Source organism: Camelus ferus, chromosome 29 (assembly GCF_009834535.1).
Source record: "Camelus ferus isolate YT-003-E chromosome 29, BCGSAC_Cfer_1.0, whole genome shotgun sequence".
In the NCBI taxonomy this organism is placed as follows: domain Eukaryota; kingdom Metazoa; phylum Chordata; class Mammalia; order Artiodactyla; family Camelidae; genus Camelus; species Camelus ferus.
The window spans coordinates 19,668,877-19,690,230 of NC_045724.1; the positions used below are offsets into that span (position 1 = coordinate 19,668,877).

Genomic DNA, 21,354 nt, shown 5'->3' on the forward strand with positions numbered 1-21,354 from the left:
GTTGCATTCTTCTAGATCCTTGCTGATTTTCTATCTTCTTCAATTGTATCAATTGCTGAGAGAGAGGCTGTTGAATTATGGCCTCCAACTATAATTGTGGGGTTGTCTATTTCTCCTTTTGTTGCCGATAGATGCAACCAGTGTTCCAGGTTCTTGTGCCATCCCAGAAAAAATTCAGAGACAAGACTTAGAGGTTAAAAAAAAGGTAAAGTGAGAATTTATTTACGAATGGATAGTACACTCTCAGGGGAGAGCAGGCAGGCTCAGGTGAGCGGCTGCCCCGAGTTTCTTTGGCAAGTTAGCTACATAGGGTGTTAAAATGAATGGGCGGAATATTCATTGGGGAGGGAAGGGTTTGGGGTCGTATTCCCTGATTATTTTCCCGACTCCACCTTCCCAAAGGGAGGAGGGATTTTTGTCCTTATTTAGTCTGGATCAGAAATGTCATGCATTCGTGCATGATGGGTACTTCTAATCTGCAAGGCTAATTTTATTGAAATGAGGGCATAATGAGCAAAAGGTTACATTCGGACACTAGAAATTCCTGCCTTTTCTCACCTTTCTTTGTTCTTCTCCAGGCCACTTGTCATCCCAAAAGGCATGATCCCCTTATCAGCCCCAAGGTTCCTGCTTTTCTTTCTCTGCCCAAGGATCCCTGCTGCTTACATGATGTGTGGTTTCCTGCATTTGGCCTGTGCCCCTCCTTTCTGCCCAATTCCTGCCATTTGGTCTGTGTCCCCCTTTCTCTGCTCATACCTCGCTATCTGCCTGCTCTCACACTTCCAGTTACATCAGTTTGCTTAATGCGCTTGGTAGCTGTGTGGTTTGACGTGTGCATATGTAGGGCTGCTGTGTTTTCCTGGGGTGGGGGATGTGAGCATGGCTCACCTGTTACTGCTAGGTGGGGATGAACATCCAGGCTTCCTGTGCGGTCCCCACTGTTGGAGAGGGACCAGCAGGAATAAAAGTTCCAGTTTCCCAACTGACTTTTTTTGGCACCACCTCAGAAGGATGCTGGGGCATCTTGTGGCAGCCTGGCAATGGGGGAAGTCCAGGCGCTCCACCTGGCCTTTGCTGGTAGAAGGAGAAATGGGGCTACAGTTTTTATATCTGATGTTTGGCTGTAGTAGAACAGTTATTCTATAATAATTTTCTGTCTTGCTTGGCTGGGCCTTTCCTTGTCCTTAGGCCAGAAAAGGTCTTTAGTTGGAGCTTTTTTGTCTGTATCCATTGCCTTTTCTGAGTTGCTGATTTCTCTAGTACTCAGTTTTGCACATATATGAGGCAAAAGAAAACCCAGGGAACTTACTGTTATGCTGTTAACTTAAGTCCTGAGCTCTCCTTTCAGAGTCTTCTTATGTTTGTTTTATATAAGATGTCCAAGGTTTTTAGTTCTTAACTGAAGAAATAGGAAAAAATACATTTACTCCATATTTGTAGAAGAAATCCTTTCATTTCAATTCTAGAATAAGCTTGTCAATTTTCATCAAAAACATAATTGGGTTTTTAATTAGAATTTCAATTAAATTAGAATCTATAAATCAATTTGGGTGACTTGACTTCTTCACATTATTGAGTCTTTCACAGCATGAGCTCGGTGTATCATTCCACATATTTAGATCTTCAGTTTTTCCCAATGGTGCTTTAAAGTCTTCTGTGTAGTTTTATTAAATATGATTACTTAGATTTTCTCTGCGATGTTGATTTTTTGATGATATTATATATCTTTTATTTCATTTTCTAATCACCTGTTTCTTCTGTGTGGAAATAAAACTTATTTCTTACATTGACTATGTCCAGCAACAGGAGATAGCAAAAGAATCTCTGAGAAATTATTACAGTTGGTAGTGGTAGTTCATCATGGCTTGTTTTGCAATTCTTACATACAGCTCATACCATTTGCATCTTCCTGTCTAAATCTTGTGTCTTTGAATTATTTTTTCTTGCCTTTATTGCACTGGTTAGAATCTCCACCATGATCTTGATTAATGGTGAAAACAGACATCTTTGTTTCATTTCCAGTCTCAGAGGAAAACCTTTCAACATTTCAGCATTAATTGTAATTTTTTGTTATAGATTTTTTAAGGTATCCTGTGTCGTCTCAAGGAAGTTCTCAAGTTCTGTTCCTAGTTTGCTATAGCTTTTAACATGAATAGAAATTGCATTTTATCAATGTTCTTTCTGCATCTATTTGAATGATTATATGATTCCTTCCCTTTATTTTGTTAGCATGTTGAATTATGATTGGTTTAAAAAAATGTTAAGCCAACTTTGTATTCCCAGATTACATCCAACTTGATCTTTATGAATTATCTTGTTTTACATATCTGGATTCCATTTACTAGTATTTTCATCAGGATTTTTTCATCTACATTCATGAGAGATATTGATCTATAATTTTTCTTTCTTACAATGTCCTTGTCAAGTTTTGTGTCAAGCTTACTCTGTTCCCATAAAATAAGTTGGGAAGTGTTTTTCTTTTATTCTGTTCTCCGAAAGAAAATGGCACATCTTTAATAAGTGGCAAAGCTGGAATTGTGAACCATGCAGGCTGGCTTTTAATTACAATGTTTTGTTAAACTTCCTCTTAATTTCTCTCTCTCTCTCTCTCCACATTCCAAGCCCCAGTTCCCCCAGGGGCACTTGAAGAGGGCCATCTAACACCTGCTCAGGTGGTGTGTCGTCTTAAAGGAGAGGAATTCTGAGATGGGGAGCCTGAATCTTTTCTAACGGCAAGTAAGTGTGCCTCCTTTTGCTCTGGACAGGCTTTCTTTCAATTTTCAAATGCATCACCCCCTTCCTAGCTTCACGTACTGGATAAATGCTGTTTACCCTGCCGAAACTCTTTCCCTCTACCCGAGTTACTGACTTCCTAAGTACCACTTCCTCACAGAAGCCTTCTCCGACCTTCATGGTTTGAGATTTGAAAGGTCATTTTCTCCTTTAGTGCTCTTTTTTTGCACGCCTTTCTTCTTCTGCATAATATTTAATTACAATTGTTAGGAAATAATTCGTTGTTTACAGTTTGTGTCTCCAGCTGGAATACATGCTCCATGAGGGCACCTTATTCACACAGTAAGCTCTTAACACATGTTTATCGGATGACTTAATTCTCTAAGTTTAAATTTCTCAGAAGCCTTTTGAGGGCATGTGTATAGTACTCCAGTTTTGTGCATATGACATAATGCATATTTTTACTTTCCCGCGGGACTCCACCCAGGTCATCTTTTGATCTACTCTTCGCTTTCAGTCATCACTACAGTAACCTCACCTGGCCTTCATCCACATGGATCTTTTGTTGGCTTGAGTATTTCACAAAGTTGGGAGGAGATGGGTTGGGGAAGAGGTGGATAAAGAAAGATAGCCTAGATCATGGACAGTGGATGACACTGGGCATAACAAAGAGTGGTATAAAGTATATTGTATATACTATAAGAAATAATGATAATATAAAAATAGCCACCACTTACTAACCACTTACTATGTGCCAGCCACTGTATTAAGTAGTCTACGTGTCTTCACTTAATCTTTACAACATTATTATAATATAGTTAAATTATTACATCTATTTTATAGGTAAGAAACTGAGCCTTGGAAAGATTAACTCTCTCAAGGTCACACAACCAGTGAGCAGGAAGGCTAGGGTTTGAACTCATGTCGATGTGACTCCAGAATCCGTGCTTTTAACTGCTGGCCATAGACTGCCTTATATAATTTCCACTAGTTGTCAAAATATGGTGAGGATCTTAGAAAAGAGATTGTAAAGTGATTTCTTTTATGTAATTTAACCTCTACAGTGACAAGCAAATCTAGTGACAGAATATTCAGATTTAGAACCCCAAGTATGCTTCCTAGCGGCTCAAAATTATATTGGGGTTGGTTCTGTGATTCTAATTAATCTTTTGCACTTTTCTTAAAGGTTGGTTAATCTCAGGATTTAGAAAAGAAATGACTGTAATTTAGCAGGTCAAAAGATCAGTTTACCACTGAAGTGCATACCTTTTTCACGAGAAGACTCAGTCAAGTTCTTGGGTAGAATATATTCCTTCAACATGCTGGCGTGTAATGACTTCTTTCGAGTCATTGCAAATTCATATTTTGGACGCTATTGAATTTTTTCTTACTCTGGCTACTGTAGAGGTAGTGCAAAGAGAATAAAAATCTTATGAAAAACAATTTTTTCAAGGAATATATTAATATTTATTTAATTAAGATCATAACCCTTTGCTTAGAATGCATTTATAGAAAAGGGAGAAAAGCAGACTCTGCAATTAGTTTTCTTGTATCTAGGACAAGCTTGTTATGACAGTCAGGGGACACATTTGAAGGATGCTATTTCAGCATTGACTATTTTGAAAACTAGGAGGAAAATGCTTTAAAGTCAATATTATCCAATTTAAAAATACTAAGTTGGACCATATACATAATGTATATTTAACCATTTCAAACCTTCTATGAGTCAGGTATGTGCACTGACTTTCCATTTTAGAGGTGGCTCAATTATCTCAGCATTTTTACACTTTTTAAATGAATCACATCTAAAAATATTACAATACTAATTTTTCCCTCTCTCTCGAGAAGCCTACTGGAGACAGTGACAACATCTTAAATGTCCGCTGTGTTCCCCGTCCTGCTCATATTATATTGGCTACTACCTAGGAGATACTGGTCAGCATCAGGGCTTTGACTGGCTGTTTTCCAGGCCATCAAGTCTCAGTAACTTTCTTCCCCTCCCAGTTTCCTCTCCTCCCTCTCTTTCTCAGAAGTTGGGATATACATAAAGATGATACACCATAGGAACTGGCAGGCCACATGAGAGGTACGGGGAAGTACCCTGGGAGGTCAGAAGACAGCTGGTTTTGGGGAAATCAGGGATACTTGCTGCATGAGGTGACATCAGGTAGATGACGGAGGCACACAGACATCAGAGGAAGGGACCCAGGATGGGCAAAGGCATGTGGTATACTATTTAAGTATTCGATAAGTGAAAAAAAGAATATTTTAAAAAACAAGATAAGCACATATTCAATGAAAGTGAGAAAACCACAAGCTTCCTTGAGTGACTTGAGTTCTTGGCTAGATTTTCTTAGACGAGAACCATTCCCTATACATGGAACCTCTGGTAGGTGAGTTCCTGGAAAGAGGATACTGTTTTCCCTTTGGCTCTTTTCAGAGGCTCATGGTCCTGCCAATAATGCCCTTTGGAAGCAACTGTAACTGACAAGAGAGATAAGGAGATAGGGTGTCAACTGGCTGTCACATCCCAGTTAGATCTGCCGTTGTCTGTCCTCACAGCACTTTGAGAAACCTGCAGCATGTATCACAAAGGCAGCAATGAATTATTGACTTAATTACTGTTTTGATGTCTGTCTTTATTGCAAATCTCTTGAGCTTTGTGAAGGAAAGGGCATGATTAGTTTTGTTTACCACTCTGTACTGAACACACTGCCTGGTGCATGGCTGGTACTCCGTACGTAATTGTGGAGTGAATGGTTTGCCCTCACCAGTTCATTACTGAGAATGTTGAAAGAATGAAAGTAAAGAGGGTTTTCTATTCATCTAAAATGTATGCTATGTACGGAGAGTAATGGTTGATTATGTTGGAAGACAGTTTGGTATCAGATCCCTGAGGAATTTGAGTACCTTGCTAAGACTTAGTGCCCAGAGTACTATGGTAGGCGGCAGATTATTAAGTTCTAAAAGTTCTAAGCAGGGGAGTAACAAGATCAGCTTTGCTTTATTAAAATCTCTTTTAAAAGTACCTGAATGATTGGAATACATGAACAGGAAGCCTGTAGTCCCAGTCATTGACTGATAGAGCCCGGGTCACATTGTCTTTGCTTTAGCCCTTTGCTTATAAACTGATCTGTGGCTAGTTTCCCCTGCACCCTGTCTGACCCACCTCTTGGATTCCATGTGGAAGAAGGAAAGGATTGTGGTGGTAACATGGATGTGGGAAGGGAGCGGGGGAGGCATGGAGTGGGAGCTTGTATGGCAAATTGGGCATACATATATGTCCATTCTTATGACAAAATCTATTTTTACAATTTGTCATTAAGAAACAAATCTTAAGATTCTGACTTGGCTAGCAAGATGGGGCTATAATTTTATGGTTGGTTTATTGGTTGAGCTGAACTCAGTGATGCTATGAACAGAACATGGCTTAATTTTTCTCCAGTCATTGTCTCTAAATGTCTTTCTTGAGCCTTTTTTTTTTTTTTGGTGGGGGGAGGTAATTAGGTTTATCTGTTGTTTTTTTTTTTTTAATGGAGGTACTGGGGATTGAACCCAGGACCCCATACGTGCTAAGCATGCACTCTACCACTGAGCTGTACTTTCCCCCCAGATGTCTTTCCTGACTCTTCCTTTTCCTGCCTTTGTCAACAGCTTCACGCGGCAAGCAGATCCCATGGCTTTCTGGTCACTTTGGTAACTTTCAGGTATGAAACTTAGTCCAGTCTGATCAAAACTTCCAGTCTCACATCCAGCTGAAGAACGCTCTCCTGTCCGCAGCATGAGCTGTAGCTCAGGGAAGAGGGGCTGTGTGCTGCCTCTTCACGTTTTGAGTGCCTCTGTCACTCTTTTTCCTCCCTTCTTCTGGGATGCAGTTTGGAGAGGGAGGGTGCACAGATGAAAGGAGTCAAAGATATGCTTATTTAGTTTGTGCTATTTGTAGTTCCAAACACTGACTCTTTGGGACACATTTGTGGTCTCTCCAGAGGATCCAAGGGAGCTTCCTCATGAACCATTCACTGGTGTGAATGATGCACTCTGTTGGGGAGTTCTTGTAACTCCTTATGACCCACTGTAGCTCCTGTTCCCAGTGGTCTGCCCCGCAGTCACTTAATAACGGGTCTTCCTATACTGACTGGCCTCCAGCTGGCTGTTAGGGTCCTAGCAAGATGACTCAAGCCACCTGTCTTCCTTGGTGTCCACTCAGTTCTTGGTAAATTCATACGTCCTTGTCACGACCAACAATAAATAGTGGGCATTGTAGCCTTGTCCCATTGTTTGTTCTTTCTTTTCTCTATTGCTTTGGGCTACTCCCTGCAATTGCCTGTCTTCAGAATTCTGCTTTCACAGAGTTCTCCAGGAGGAGATAAGACAGATGCCAGTCTACGTTAATGTATGTGCCTGAGTTCCTCAGTTCTGAGAGTAATATATCCAAGGCTCCTCTTAGCCTGCTTCCCTTGGGTCTCTTAGTAGCAATGGGACCCTTGGTTTTACATCTTAGCAGTTATCCGTCTGGGTAGTGAGATGCTGCTGCCCGCTTCTTGCAGGAGCTTCTTTATCTGTATGACTGATTGTCTCGAAACATCCTCCAATTGGCTTCAGCAAAAGAAAGGAGAAACATCCTCATCCTTTCTCCCACAGAGAAGAGAGAAGAAATTTCATAGTACTTCCCACTAAAATCACCACACAGTAATACCACAAGATTCTTCCAAAGGACTCTAGTTTTTTGCTTGTATAAACTAATGGGGTATCGGTCTGTGGACCAGTTTTGCTGTCTTTTAGCAAATCCTATACAGATGTATATGGCGCCTCTTCAGTACCTGGCATTGCTTATCTTCTACTGTTCTCAGCTCTGGTGCTTTAAGGGAAATTCTGAGACAACAAAAAGACCCACTTGATTTCCTAGAATATACATAGCCCCTGTCCTGGCGAGGCTTAGAGTCTAGGAACTGCCCATCAAAAGAGGTGATAACAAGAAATCTCAGCTGTTAAGGAAAGAGTGACTTGTTTGTTCATTTATTCATTTATTTATTTCCACTAAGTTAAGAACTCTTATAAGAGAGCTGGTGATGTATGAGCCAATCTAAATTATACCAGTCTTCACCGAGATTATAGTCTAGTAGGAGAGATAAACATTAAACAAATAAACACACAAATTGTTACAAATTGTAAGCTGGGCAAAGAACAGGGTGCTGTATGAAAGAACAACATGGTATATGACCACCTGTCTAGCCTCGGCTCATTACTATGGGCAGCAGCCTAGAAGTTTTTCAGACTGTCCCCTGCCAAGACGATCAGAGATGACTTCTGCTTTAGGAGTGGGGTTGCAAGCCCCATCAATGACATCTAGAACCATAGATCTAGGAAGAGTTCACCAGCTCATTAATTCATTAAATATTGCTTATTGAGTGCCAGCCATTTGCTAGGTACCTGTAAGTGCTGAACATATCGAAATATATAGAATGAAGCTCCTATTGTCAAGATACTTGTGGTCCAGTGGGAGATGGAGCTAAATACTAAGTCAGTGTGGGAGCTAAGATGAGGATAAGCCCAGAATTCTATGGGCCTAGCATCTTCCTTAGCCTTGGGAGAGACATTCTGGGAGATGAAACATCTTAAGTTGTGTCTTGAAGGATGAGGGGGGCCTGATTAGACAAAGAAATGAGAGGGAGGGGAGAGGAATACTATTCTCGGCAGAAAAGCAGCATGTCTGAAGTTACAGAATTGAGGGCCCCCACCAGTGAGCCTTGGTACACTGGAGTGCCGCGAATGGCTTATCTCTGTGCAAAGACACTGATGCCTCCTGGTCCTTGTAGTGTTTCTGCAGTTTATCCCTATGTTTTATGGTGTGAAAAAGGTGGGAAGCACGGGGTTAGAAGCCAGGAAGAGCATGGTACATTTAGGGAACTGCACAAATGCTGGACTACGTGAGTCATGGAAAGGGGTGCTGACCAAGTATTGGTTTTACTCATCACGCTTAAATCACTCAAATGCATATACAATAATATTTGTTGTCAGTATTATAATCTTCAAGCTAACAAGATCAAATACTGCAAAAATTGAGAGAAGATTTATTGAATGAGTGTTACAGGCTTCCAGTATCCCAACACCATTTATGAAAAATGATTTTATTTTTGTCTCCTTTGTGTCTCCACCCCCCTGAACTTCAAGGAGAACGTGGTTGTGTGTGCTTGATTTATGGACTCTGTGGTGCAGAATCAGGGGACTACTGAGAGGGACAGGATTAGAAAGACCAAAAGAAAAAGGGAACAAATGGCTAAAACCATATTGACTCTTAGCAGGAAGTGTTTTGAGGGTACCGGAGAAAGCAGGAGTTGATGTGGCTATAGGACGTAAACTGAAACCGAGTAAATTTTAAGATTTGTAGGTGCAGATGTTGGAATCTTTTTTAAAAATTACTTTAGAATGCTGGACTCTTCTTCAGATGTGACACTGAAGAGAGATGGGGCCGTATGAAGCACCAAGATTTATCTGAGTTGCATTACACTTGCGTGCTTATACAGAGAAGGTTTAGTGGAATATGGGAAATAACCTCTGGATTTAGAATCTAAATACATGATTCCAACTTTTGACATTTAGTTGTGGCATGATTTTGGATAAGCCTCTTATCATTTCTTGGAGCCTTTCTACACCTCAATTTCCTCATGGGTGAATGAGGACAGAGTACCTTTCCTCTATACACCTCATTATATAGGATAGATACTCATAATATAGCACCTTATTGGGTCAATGTGAATAATAAATAAGACATGCAAGTGCTGTGTAAGTTATAAAGAGGCACCCAGAGTTTCATGATAGCAGTAATAATAGCGAGGCTACTGTTAACAAGAGTGTCTTTTAATTTTTTTTTAACAGTATAGAATTACACCCTTAGTGCCTTTTGAGAAATTATAGCTGATGGTGTTAACAAGGAGGAGACAATAAAAAGATAACTTTCCTTACTTTAGGATGGTGATGGCTTCAATTCAGAGAAAACTAACTGCTCATCAGGAACGACTCTGAACTTAGGGAAGAGTACAGTTTAAAATCATCACTGTTAAAGAAATAAAAATAAAAACTAAAACCATTGCCGCTTTCTTTTTAACATTCTTCTTATACATATGAATTTTTTATTATTCTCTCTGGAATTGCCACAATACGGTCCCTGTATTCTCTGATTCTGGCATGCTGCAAAATCCTGTGAGAGAAGGTTAGCTAATAAATTATTTGACATGAAATATAGAAAAAAATCTTTGTAATTCACAGTTCTGACATAATGAAAAGCTTATAATTCACTAGTGTGACCTCACAGCTGTGAATTACAAGTTTCACTTGACTCGTTCACAATTTGTCTTTGAATTTATACTATGAAAAGTGAGAACCATATTGTCAAACTGTCACTCCATATTGATATAGTACTGCTGAAGATTAAGAAACATTTTGTCAAAGAGCAGGAAAATAAAAATACTCTAAAAGAAGATGGAGTTTTTTCTTTTTTTATTAAAGTATGGTTGACAATATTATATTAGTTTCAGGTGTATAACTTAGTGAGTTAATGTTTTTATACATTATGGACCATACAAAGTTGTTACAATAATATCAATTATGTTCCTTGTGCTGTACATGACATCCCTGTGACTTACTTATTTTATAACTGGTAGTTTGTACCTCTTAATCCCTTTCACCTATTTCATTCTTCCCCCACCACCCCACCACCTGTCTAGGAACCACTGATTTGTTCTCTATATCTGTGAGTCTGTTTCTGTTTTGTTACGTTTGTTTTGTTTTTCTGATTTTACATATGTATAAATGGAAGCATACAGTATTTGTCCTTCTCTGTCTGACTTATTCCACTTAGCATAATACCCTCTAGGTCCATCCATGTTGTTGCAAATAGCAAAATTTCATTCCTTTTTATGGCTGAGTAATATTCCATTGTGTGTGTATGTACATCTTCATCCATTCATCTATCAGTGGACACTTAGGTTGCTTCTATACCTTGGCTGATGTAAATAATGCTACAATGAACATGATGTGTTATATCTTTTTGAATTAGTGTTTTCATTTTCTTCAGATACATGCCCAGAAGAATTGCTGGAGAGTGTGGTAGTTCTGTTTTTAATTTTTGAGAAACCTCCATACTGTTTTCCATAGCAGCTGTACCAATTTACATTCCCATGAGGGTTCCCTTTTCTCCACATCCTTGCCAACACTTGACATTTCTTGTCTTTTTGATAATAGTCTTTCCGATCTGGGAGGTACTATCTCACTGTGGTTTTGATTTGCATTTCCTTTGTAAACTTTAATTTTAATGTCATTTCAAACTTACATAAAAGTTTTAAGGATAGTAATAAGAATTGCTGTATACCTTCATCCAGATTTATGAACTGTTTAAATTTTGCCTCATTTGCTCTCCAGAACCATTTAAAATTAAGAGGTAAAGTGTCTCTTCGTCCCTAAATATTTCATTCTACATTCCCTGAAAGCAAGAACAAAATCAGAGTAAAATTCTAAAAAAAGAATTCATATTGATACAAAACTGACATCTGATCTATAGTCCATATTAAATTAAAAAAAATTTCCCACTAATGTTCTTTATAAGTATTTTTTCTTCACTGGAGAGTCCTTTTTCTCTCTTTCTTCTGTACACAAATGTTCATGGGAACTTTATTTGTAATAGTCAAAACTGGAAACAACCAAAATGTCCTGCAGTAGGTAAACAGTTAACAAATTTCGGTACATTTATGCTATAAAATATTACTCAACAATAAAAAGAAGTGAATTATAGATACATGTAGCAACTTAAATAGATCTCAAGGATACTATGTTGAGTGAAAAGATCCAATTAAATACTATGAAATTCGATTTACTTAACATTCTCAAAATGACAAAGCTATAAATAGGGATGACAAGATTAGTGGTTGCCAGGGATTAGGGAAGAATTTTTTTGGAGGGGGTGTGACTATGAAGAGGTAACCTGAGGGAGAGCTTTGTAATAATGGAATGGTTCTATGTCTTGATTGCAGTGTGGTTGCACAAATTTCTATGTGATAAAATGGAATAGTATTATATGCACATGTATTACCAATGTCAATTTTCAGGTTTTGATATTGTACCAGGGTTGTATAAGATGTAATCTTGTGAGGAAATGGGGTAAAGAATGCAGGAGATGATTCTGTATTGTTTTTGCAACTTCCTGTAATTATTTCTGAATGGAAAGTTAAAAAAATTAGAATCATTTTGTGACAGAAAGAGCACATGAATTATGTAAGAGAGGTCTTTAATACAAATTAGTTATTCAGAGGACTAAAAATTATGCATACCAGGTAGGATGATTTGTGTGTGTGTGTGAGAGAGAAAGAGAGAGAGAGTGTGTGTGTCCACTCACAGTTATTTTCTACTATGTATCTTAGAAGAGTTATTAATTGCAAGTGTTACAGATAATTGAGTATAAAAGTAATATCAGAACAAATAAACAGACAAGAGTACCAATGTTATGATCTCTCTCCCCTCAGATGTAGTGAAATCAAGTTCCTCTCAGCTCAAACATCTCCCAGGGTGTGCCTCAGGTGGGTTCATAAGCTACTCATTTGCCTTCAGCAGGGCGTCTCCTTTTGTCTCTGGCTGTGCTTGTGCTATGCATCTGTAAAGCAGACTCTCTTTGAACTCTCCTTTAGCCTAGATGTAGGCTGACTGGCTCCACTGCTTCAGGTGCTGAGTGTGTTCTCTGCTCCTGCACATTCCAATGGCACCCGTACCTGGGAGGTGTCCTTTGCCTCCACTTGTAATATGCACCATTGTGTATTTTAAAAATCAACCTGTTTGGGGATCCAGATAGTTCATGTATGTTTCAGTAAGGGTCCATGTGGTCTGTAATGGTTCTTTATAGGAATGCATTCCCATAATTCAGATTTGAGCCACAGATCACTGGGAAAGTTGAGAAACAGACACCATGCTGTACCTCACACTGCCTCTCCTCAAATTCTACTGTCTCCTCTTTCTAATCTCTCCTCAAAATTGTTACCAATTATTCATTTATTGAGCACTACTGAATACTTTATCTTCTAAAAGCCTATCTTTGATAGTGGTTCCTGAACAAAATTGCACACCTCTGAGATGGAAATTCATAGCATGATCTAATTTCTACCTTCTATTACAGTGTTACTCTGTGCAGTCTATTTTCCCATGAACTGGGAATTCTTTTTCTTCCCCAGAGGAGCCTCACACATCCCTCCTCTTTGGCTTTTCTCAAGCTTCTTTGTACACCTGGATTGTGCTCTCCTGAGCATCTGTAAAATGCCGCTCGCCCCTGGTTGCCCACGTGTCAAGTCATCTTACCCAATGGTGCTTTCCTGATGCCTTCAACTAGACAGTCTCCCTCTTTGGAACTTCTGTTGCTCCATCCCTGCCTTTTTGGCACGTGCGTTTTGGTTTTATAATTTCTGTTTCTGAGCTTCTGAAGGGCAGGGAGCATGTCTTATTTCCCTTTGTACCTAGTCTGCCCTCACGACAGCCTTGCAGTCCCCGCTCTCATGTCGGTCTTCATTGTTTCTCATGTAGACGCAACTCTTTTAACCATACTCAGTGTAGGCAGCTAACAAATAACTTGAAAAATTCAACCAATGTGTTCAGTTTTTCACCAGGTATGTGGGTATGACTGACCCATAATTCAAGTCATTTTTCCAAGTTGACATTAATTAATATGGGCTGTTTGGGGATAATTATTCAGCCAGCTGTGATTATACTTAACTAGAGTGTTCACTATAAGGATTAAGAGGATGAAGGTTGGAGATAGTCCTGAGTTTGAATCTCCACTCTTCTAGTTAGTAGTTATGTGATTCAGGGCATGTTATTTAACTTCTTAAAGCCCCATTTTCTTCATTTGAAAAATGGCTATAGGGAATCATAATATTTACCTCCGGGGTTGTTATGAGGATTATGCACTTGACATTACATCTGTCACATAAAGAGAACATGATGAATAGCAGTTCATTATGTTGATCATTATCTTTTTAACAAAGGTATTATAAAGAGTTTGCAAAATATATCCTGTTAAAAAAAGATACATTATCAACTTCAGACATCTCCTCTTGTATCTGTCTAGTTCCCTGAGAAAATAGGAAATGAGATCAGTTTGCCATAAAGTTGTTCATAATGGATCTATGCTGAATCCCAGTGAGTACCTTTGTCTTTTCTAAAGAATAACTCATTCACCAGCCCATTTAGGAATGGGGCCATTGGTGACTAACAGATTTAATGGGGAGGGCCTGAGATAGTGTTTTTCTTCTTTTGTGATAATAGGGTATTTGCTCTTGTACAATGTCTAACCTCTTTCCTATTTTTTATAATTCTTTGAAAACTGCCAGTTGTGGTTCTCTAATGCATCTGGAAGGTTCACATGTGCTCTGGAATACAACCCTGCCAGGCTTGAAGTCTTTCGGTGCTTAAAGTGGTTGTATCCTATCTCAATATGTTTTCTTCTCCTTTAGGGTTCACTTGTCTATTTTTATTCTGCATATTTTAGTTAATAGATGTTATTTATCCCTCCCCTTATTTAATTTCTTATTTCATCACTTATACACTTTCTGTTGTTTATTTGTTTATGTAGGTACAGACTCATGGATTCCCGCAGTAATGAGTTAAAAATTTATTACTGTTGTTTTGATGCTCAAATTATCTCAGGTTTGGCCAGCAGGAACCCCTTCAGGCTGGTACTGTGTCCTTTTGACGCGTCTCTGTCATTTCTTGAGCACTTCCTCTCAGGCACACGTGCAGTTTTAGCTCATTCTGTAATATCCCTGTACCAGCTCTGGAGCCCGCCATTTCTGCAAGGAGTCCCGATTCTTTTAACTGAAAAATTGTGCTTACAAATGAAGATCAGGGTACTAGGTGTGCTCACTGCTGTCGGGGTGTCACTCCTCCCAGGCCTTCCCATCGGACCGGCCTAGGAAACATATGTACGTATGTCTGTACACACACACGGTTGCCTCCTATATGTATTTCTGTTTCCATCTAAATATGTTTAGAACCACGAATTCATACTGATAGTTCGAATTCCAGTCTAATATCACATAGTTCATTCTTGTTTTTCCCTTTCCATCTTTGCAGTTTTCTTCTTTGACAGTGAGAAACCTGACTCCTATTTGTCCTTATTGTATTAACTCATTTGATCAATCCTGGTCTGTCGCCAGACTCCTATCACTGCTGCTGCGGCGGCTCCTCCCTCCCAACCCCGCGTGGACACCCTGCTCCGTCTCTGACTCCCTGTGCTGCGTTGCCCCTCACGCTCTGCATGGGCAACATACTTACCCAGCTCAGTCTCAGAGACCAGCATGATGCCACCTTTCCCTAGTGCACCCACCTCCTCCCACGGGGGCTCCACAGCTTCCTGCTGCACCAGAGCTACCATTGCCCCCCCATCCCAGTGAACCCTCCTCCTTACCCTTTCTCTCTGCTCAGATTCTGACAAGCTGCATTAGGATGCCCTCCTGTGGGTCCAATCTCCTCTCCCTGCTGGGACCCAGACATTTGTCTCTGGGACAGCCCTATGGTGGGCACTCTCTTTACCCTACTTGAGCTCTGACATTTCATGATGGTCACCACCACCGTATCCTGTCCTCTTCCCTGCATTAGGGCTGTGATATGCTGTACTAGGGCACCCTTTCATTGGATGCTTAAGCCCTGCTCCATCCTGACACCCCTGCCAGGCTGCTCACTCCTCCCCTGCCCCATCTGGACACTCTTCACATCCTGCTGGGGCTCCACCCTCACCGCCCCTTTCCTGCAGGGGCACCTTCCCACCTCATTCCAGCTCCAAGACCCGCAGGGTGCCCGCCACACTCTGCACCAGCTCAGAGACTCTACCCTGGATTGCCCCACCTCCTCTTTGCCCCACTTGGAGTCTGATGCTCTGCACTGGGCCACCACTGCCTGCCCAGATACCTTCCTCACCTTGCTCGGGCTCCAGCACCCTATGCTGAGCCACTGTTCCCCCTCATGGGTGCCATTCTCACCTGGTGTGGGCTCTAACACACCACTCTGGGCCACCATGACCTGCCCCCCTCCTCCCCCGTGCTGACACCTTGCTCAGCTATAGCTAATAGCTTCTGAACTATATTACTCTGGAAAGGAAGGGAAGGGAAGGGAAAGGAGAGGAGGGGAGAGGAAAGACTGGAAATGGCTTTTGACAGGGCTTACTCAGAACAAGCTTCAAACCCAGGGCATCATTCATATTTTCCTTTTATTTTCAGAGATATTCATTCTTTGAACGATTTGAACATTTAGCCAACATTTCAATATTCTGTGCCTTCCTTGGGGTACTGGAGAGGCTTATTCTCTGCAAACAGCTGTTTGGTATGATACCACTAGGGTCCTCCAGTATATTTATAGCTTTGGAATTCACAACTACCTATAATTTATACATGCACAGTTCTTCGAAAAAATGCAAAAATTAAATCCTTCTAACTTATAGGGAGTATGGAATCCAATCAGTTTTAGCAAGCTTTCCTGTATATTAATTATCATTTATTTGAATGCTATTTAAAAAAATCATAAATCTGTAAAAACTTACATTTGGTAACCTTGATCAAACATCATTTCTAAACTCCTGTGGCAGTTTGGGAATTTTGCAGGTCCTGGAACAAAGAACAAAATGTCATAATGAAACTAGTTTTTATGATGAAATGGTGGTGATAGTGTAATTATTATAATTAATGCTAAAATCTAGACATAATTCAACATGTTTGACCATAACGCGTCTACAGTGACTCAGGTTGTGACAGATTTACTCCCGAATAATGTGATGAGCTGTGGCTGGCTGTTCTCCTTCATGTAGGCGGTGTAATGGTTTATTATAACAATTTCAGGTCTATGGTGAGGGGTGGGGAGCGAAGTTTTCAGACCATTGTGTTTCCTCCTAGGGAAAGAATTTGAAAGGCATACTCTACTTTGTGTATCAACTTTTTAGTGTTTCTCCTAACCCTGACTCCCTGAAAAGTGAGGACCAGCTGCAAACAAGCCCTATTCTTCTATATAACAAGCTGCCAAAATCTGGAAAGTGATGACTGGCATTCTGCTTATCGCAATAGGCTGAAGAACGAGTTTGCATGTTCACCAGGCAGGAAATACAGCTGTGGTTCCTGTTATCCATGGAAGACAATCCAGGCAGAATTCCATGGCTTCATTGCTTCCGTCTGTGACATTAAGGTTCAACCTCTGCATGAGACGCATAAAATATTCTCTGGATTTTCTTCAGTAAGCACACACTGGAGGTTAATAATGTGGGGATGTTTGATTCCCTGCTGTTTTAAATAATTTCATGGAAAATCTAATGCAGTAGGACACTAGTTTAGAAAGGTTATTACCCTCATCAAACCATAGCACTTCTTTCCTATTATTTTCTACCAATTTCTTGCCCTTATAGCTCCTCTCTCTTCATTTACCACAAATGATTCTTCAAAACGACACTCTGTGGTTGGGTGGAGATGGGATTGGAGAAAGCTTAATCCCTAATCAGGGCCCTGTCAGTGCTGGTAGGACTGGGCATCCTTCTTCCTTCCTCAGCTTGCTGGAGCTTAGATACGAGGCAGAGATGCACACCCGTGGGAGGGGTGTCGTTCGAAACCAGTCCCTACCGCCTTGCTGGGGTCATTTTACACAGGACCCTGAGATCCAGAGCCCACAGGGAGCCTCCGGCAGTTAACAGTTTCAGTAGCCCCACCCCAGCTTTTCTCAACTCGATGGTCCTCTAATTTGCTAAATTCCTGAGTGTTGTCACCTCTGTTGTGGCAGGTACTTAGAACTCTAAGAATGCTTTTGGGCTTAGAGTAGGGTTTTAGGGTTAAGGAGTGATATGGGGCTCCATGGGCTGTGCCATTCTGGGCTCACTAAGTGAGAAAGAGATGGCCTGTTCAGTGCCTAGCTCCCCTCTTCTTGCCAGGACACAGAATTCAGTGCGGTGGCCGTGTGCATTTCCCAGCCTTCCTTGCAAATGGGCACCACAGGGTTAACTTCTAGCCAATGAGTTTTGTGAAGTTGTTTGGGTAGGACTTCTGAGAAAGAGCCTGAAGACAGTGGGACAGACCCAGCTGACTGTTGCCTTCTCTTTGGGGTGAACAACTGTCCTGGTTTGCCTGGAATTGTGGGAATTTCAGAGAGGTGAGACTTTCAGTCTTAAAGCCCAGACAGTCCCAGGAAGACTGGATAAGTCGATCACTCTGCCTTCCATTCTTCTGGCAGAATGTAGATTTGATGGTTGGAGTTGCAGCAGCTATCTCATGACCATGAGGAGACAAACTCATTTGAAGGGTGACTGGGTCAAAGGATAACAGGAGCTTGGTTCCATTGCAACTGCCCTAGCCTTCTCAGTACATGAGAAAAAACCCCCGCCCATTTAGTGAAACAATGTTTTTCTTTTTCCGGGGAGTGTAGTGATCCTCTTTTCTAGCAATCACAAATTCCATTAGTATTAACTTGGTTGGGGAACGGCAGCCGTGCTGAGCCTCCCATTTCCCTGCCCTTTCTTTGACTGTGAACTTAAATGTACAGCTCCTCTCTCTGGATTTCCTGTTCGGTGTTGCTTTGGCATTTTATTATAGGAACTTTGCAGTAAAGTCACACTGCTGTGAGGAATGTGAGGGTTTGATTTTGTTTGATTTTTTGGTCTATTGATGAGTATATGGCAGTGATCTAGGAACTGCAAAGCAGTGAAACTTGGTTCAACTGCCTTTGCACAAAAACTCTTTCCCTTTTACTTATCTAAGTATCAGAATTATCCTTTCCCATCGAGGAAAGTATATTACTGAGCTCAAATTAAGTACTCAAAAATAAGTTTTTTTATTAAATAAGAGAAATAAAGGAATTAAAATGTATATTTATTGAGCACCTACTATGTGCCAACAACCAAGGATCATTCCAGTTAGTTGGTATCTATGCAACATTAGGGGTTAAAATTTTGGACATATCCTCTGGGCAAAGCATACACACACACACACACACACACACACACACACACACACACACACACACATAACTGTGTGCATTGCACACATCTGATTTATTTCTTACAAGAACTGCTATGAGGTATGGAAATGAGGCTCCCAAGCTCACATAGTCATCAAGTGGCTGAACAGAGATTTGAAGCCAGATCTAACCTCAAGGCTGCTCATTTCCATTGAGTCAAATTACTGTTGATGGTCCCTGGGCTTTCTACTTGCCAATTCATTTCAGAGGCGAAGGGAGAAGGGAATTAGCATTAATTGGCTGCATACTTTGTGTCCTTCAGTCTCCCCATTACACCCTTTTTAGTTAATATTTACTCAAGCCCTGTGATATGGATGGTACCATCACTATTATTTTTATACCCACTTTATAGATAAGGAAACTGAGCTTTGGAGAGATTAAGAACCTCACCTAAGGCCACACTGCTAAAAATATAGGCCGTAAAACAATATCTAGCTCCAGAGTCCATGCCTGGAACCACTGCAGTGTATGATCTCTTATTCATAGTCTGTAACTTTTTTTTCTCACTCAACTATGTATTTCATGGATTTTTCTCAGCTTAATAAATAATAAATGATTCATTAAAAAATGCATGACTTTCCATAGGATTCATATACTTCAATATATTCAGCTATCCACCCCCCTCACACTGTCACAAACAATGCTGCAATTAAATTTTTTTTTTACGTATATCCTTATGTGCAACTATATTGGTTTCTGTTGGTTAGAGTCCCAAAGATTGAGAGGTGGGTTTGGATATATTTAATGTAATAGCTACTGCTAGCTTATTATTATTTATGATTATTAAAATGGTCAATTGTTAAAAAATACACATCAGGTAAAATTTGCCAGATTATTTTTATGAAAAGTTTGTAGCAATTCATGGTCCCACCACCAGTGCATGAGAAGGAGCTGTCCACGTCCTCAAGAGCCCCACATGTTCTTGATTTTATAAACTTTTATCAAGCTTGTAGGTGAACATGGGTTCTTCCATCGTTACTTTAATTAATACCAGCCAGACTCCAGTGAGATTAAGCACCATATCATCTATTTATTGGTTATTCATATTCAAGAAAGCTGAATTTTACAATCTGAAGTAGTCAGAACTTTAAGCTGAAAGAATAAATTTCCATTTAGGACTTGGGGCATTACAGGTAGATAAAAGGGATGTGAGTATGTGAGTGTATGTTTAAAGAGAGCTTTCTTGATCTCCTTCCTGAAATAATTTATTCTGTTTATAAATTAGCCTGTAACAATGGGTGCTTTAACAGCGAAATGAATGACCTTCCATGTGGATTTGGAAGCTGTAGAAAAAGTGGAAAATGAAAGTGATTTTGGGATCCATCACTGCGGGTTGTGTGGACTGGACAAAGTTGAGTGTTGTCCTACCGCCACTGAAGACTCTAATCTATGAAATATTCCAGAATGCATTCAGCGTGCTGCTGCGGAGAGCCTTCTACAGACGTATTAAATGGAAGATGACTCTACACTTTGTAGATATGAGAAGGGAAAGGTGAAGGGCAGCTGGGCTGTAACCATCTGCTCACCTGCTATCCTTTCTAGTCCTTCCTGAAGACTACTGGAAAAGAATCCCTCCATAAAGTTAAATAAACTGAATTTTATACAAAGTTCTGGTTGACAAGGTAGAAGAGAGTGGAGCCAAGCTAAACAGTCACTCCCAGGAGATGTGAAGACTGGGAAGAGACAGAGCGTCCCTTCCCACCACCCTCTCCATGGCTTCACAGGTGAGGCGTCTGGAGCAGGTGGACTTTGCCACTGGTGGCCCCCTACCCAGAAGTGAAACTCCATCCGCCCACCAGTGAAGATTTTTATTTGTATGGAGAGGCAGTGCCCTACCTGTGAACCACATTTTAAAATGCATTTTGAGGTTTGAGCTAATACTGTGAATGACATTCAGTGAGATTGCCAAATGCTGGTAATTTACTCTCATTTTCACATTAATGTGGGCCCACCTGTGATGAATTGGAAACTAAATAAGCACATCAGTTTTAATTAGATATTTCAGAGACTGGATCTAGTTAAACAGCAGTATTCATTCTTATCTATTAAACAGTGAAAGAGTTTAGCACATTCTTCCGAAAAAGTTTGCACTCCTACCCCCCTACCATTTGTCCTTCCCTTTTGTTTTGTAAATATTCTTTTCTGTTGGAAGCCTTTGAGTTAAAAAGTGCCTAGCTTGGTGCAAGTAGTGAGGGAAATGATTGCATTTAAGTCTTAAAAGCTAAGCAGATCATCTAGTTCATTCTTTGTTTTATACTAAGAAACATAAATTTGGGAACCTTTAAAACAAATGTAAGCTCGTGGTTACCTGCAAGATGCCACCTGGGGGACCAAGAAAGAGGTCTGTGTTCCTCAAACATCCATCTACAAATCAGGATCTAAAAATACCATCAGGGCAGCGTTAATAGGGTATGGCTGAGTGACCTTCTATCGGAGAAAGGAGCCATTTTTCAAAATTCAAGACAAGATACTACAGTCCTAACAAAGGCAAAATGTTCTCTGATGCATAAGGGTCTAAGATCTAATGAAAGAAACTAGTATAGATGTGGGGGTAACTTTGATTAATATTTGTGAAGGATGAGGAATTAATAGACAATGAGG

At 40.3% G+C, this 21,354-nt stretch overlaps 1 long non-coding RNA gene across 1 annotated transcript; it reads right to left on the reverse strand.

Annotated features, from left to right (window-relative positions):
- Positions 1 to 631: 631 nt before the first annotated feature.
- LOC116660446 lies at positions 632 to 19,116 on the reverse strand. Its single transcript, XR_004315973.1, has 3 exons — positions 19,075 to 19,116; positions 18,758 to 18,763; positions 632 to 779 (listed from the first exon to the last, which is right to left on the reverse strand). It is a non-coding gene; the product is annotated as an uncharacterized LOC116660446 (long non-coding RNA).
- Positions 19,117 to 21,354: the final 2,238 nt, after the last annotated feature.